The sequence below is a fragment of the Pristis pectinata genome, chromosome 22, assembly GCF_009764475.1.
Source record: "Pristis pectinata isolate sPriPec2 chromosome 22, sPriPec2.1.pri, whole genome shotgun sequence".
NCBI classification, from domain to species: Eukaryota; Metazoa; Chordata; class Chondrichthyes; order Rhinopristiformes; family Pristidae; genus Pristis; species Pristis pectinata.
In genome coordinates, this window is record NC_067426.1 from 3,687,162 (window position 1) to 3,688,956 (window position 1,795).

Sequence of the window (1,795 nt, forward strand, 5' to 3'; positions counted from 1 at the left end):
TAGTTTGGCTGTTTTCTTTACTGCCTAGTCATGCAGCACAGAAACAGGCCCTTTTGGCCCAACTGGTCCATACTGACCAAGATTCCCATTTGGCCCATATCCTTCTAAACCTTTCCTATCCATCTGTAGCTAGCTTTGTACATAAACTATAGAGCCTGTTTGATTAGCCCCAAGATGTTCCAAAGGGCTTAACAGCACCTCTTCCACAGTTGGCTGTTTTTTTTTAAAATGGCCGTTAATCTCCACATGTTATGGGGAAGCTGCATTAGTTGAAGCAATTTTCTAATGTGTGGAATATATTCAATGATATTTCCTCCACTGTTCTTTAGAAAACAAAGTTTCAAGGCCCTCAGAGGGAATTCTCTGCCAGTCTGAAATGGGTCAAAGCACATAGAAAGCTCTTCCAAATGCCCTTTGTCCTATTGAGATGTGCTTTTGGTTTAATGTGTCTTTTGAAAGTTTTTGCCTCTGACATCTGTGGAATACAGTGGAATTTTATACAATAGTGGTTTGTGCGTGTCCTTGTCTTGATTGTAATGACTCTGCCTCCATGGGGGTGGTAGAGAACTAAGATTCCTAGCCTTCAGAAGGAATTCCCCATGAAGTGACCCCTGCTCCCCTTCTCTCTTCTCCCCCCCCCCCTTTCACTAAAACTATTCTCCTGCTAATTCAAGATTCCCCATGAGGGGAGACATCCCCAACATCAACATCCAGTCCTGATGAAAGGTCTCAGCCTGAAACATCAACTGTTTATTTCCCTCCATAGATGCTGCCTGACCAGGTTGAGAAATTAGTAAGGTGATGAACTGTACAGCCCTAGTGCCAAGACTGGAGAGAGTTGAGGAAAGACTCTTGCCTGGGGTGTTCTTTGGGAGAGACTGAATGGAGGCACAAGTATAACTTGGGGCCTAGACAGGGCGAACAATACCTGTTCCTCCAATCTTTAATTGGGGAAGGGGTGGGGGAAGTTGATGGTTAAGAATTCATTGAGTGTTGGGTGTCTAGAACTCACTCTCCAAGTCTACCTGTGGAAACAGAAACCCTTGCTGCATTCTAAGTGCTACCTGGAAGAGCTGTAACCTTGAAGGGCTACAGACCCAGAGCTGGGAGTGGAATTGGCTGTCGTGGCCACAGTGGCTGTCCCCGTCCCAAGGACTTCCAGGATTTACTGACAATCCAGGAGTTTCATGGTGACCACTGCTGACAGTGGCTTGACTTTGAATTCCCTGATTGGCAGTGTGGGTATGAATGTCTAGATCAGTCTGGCTGAGTGATCAGTTTCCATGGGGAGCATTTTAGGAACAGACATCTTGGGCCAAAGGGCCTGTTCCTGTGCTGTACTGTTGAATGTACTGTATATTTCTCAGGAATTGCTTAATCCTTTCCTCTCATTCTCATTAATCCAGGGTATTCTTCAGTTGCCATTTTAAAGGAAATTTAAATCCTGCAACAGATCTTATAGTTGTTGAGTTGTACAGCAAGGAAACTCCCCTCAGTTTGACTCATCCATGCCAACCAAGGTGCCTTCTGAGTGAGTCATATTGGCTTGTGTTTGACCCACATCCCTCTAAACCTTTCCTATCCATGTACCTGTCCAAATGCCTTTTAAGCGTTGGAACTGTATCTGCCTCGACCACTTCCTCTGGCAGCTTGTTCCACATACCCACCACCCTCTGTGCCAAGCTATGTAAAGCTTGGCAGTGGGAGTGTGCTAGCAATGTACAATACTCCAATAGGCACAGACCGCACTGTAGAAATCACTAAATATCATAAAGAAACTGAAGACAGACTGTCT